Genomic DNA, 633 nt, shown 5'->3' on the forward strand with positions numbered 1-633 from the left:
ACATTATTGAGGAAAGGGTCAATACGAGCGTGGAAGGAAGGATCAGGTGCCATCATCGGCTCCTCTCTCCAGCACTTGTGAACTCTTTAACTTTCTGCCTTCACAACAAAGCGGATCTCATGAAAGACATGTTCTTCAATTACACACGCTCTGGGAGGAGAGATGTTTTGCCCTGTCTTATTGAGTTCTTTCTCTTTCGTCTCTCTGTATTTGCTAGCTTATTTTAATCAACTCTGTCAGTGATGTTTCTCCTAAAACTTCTTTGGAGGGGAAAAAAAGAAAGATTTTGATGTTATACAGTATAAAATAGAGCTGTAAACATGAAAGGAGCTCCAATCATTTGGTCATGAATAGATTTGATGAGAAGATGAGTTAACATTGGCGATATATATTGTTTGCCTATGGGTCCATGACATATACTGTAACTAGTATGTATGAAAACTAGTTAAAAACACATGTGACAAGTTGTAGAAATCTACTCTTTAAATTCATAGTGGTTTGAAATAGTTTTGAAACAAAGCTTTGTCATTTTCAAAGAAAAACCTGTCATGTGGTGTAACCATCAAGTAAAAAGTACAGACATATTTCTCACATCTTGAATGTGAGTGTACATTAGTTTTAATTTTAAGTTTT

The sequence above is a fragment of the Sinocyclocheilus rhinocerous genome, unplaced genomic scaffold, assembly GCF_001515625.1.
Source record: "Sinocyclocheilus rhinocerous isolate Xijiao unplaced genomic scaffold, SAMN03320098_v1.1 scaffold1065, whole genome shotgun sequence".
In the NCBI taxonomy this organism is placed as follows: Eukaryota; Metazoa; Chordata; class Actinopteri; order Cypriniformes; family Cyprinidae; genus Sinocyclocheilus; species Sinocyclocheilus rhinocerous.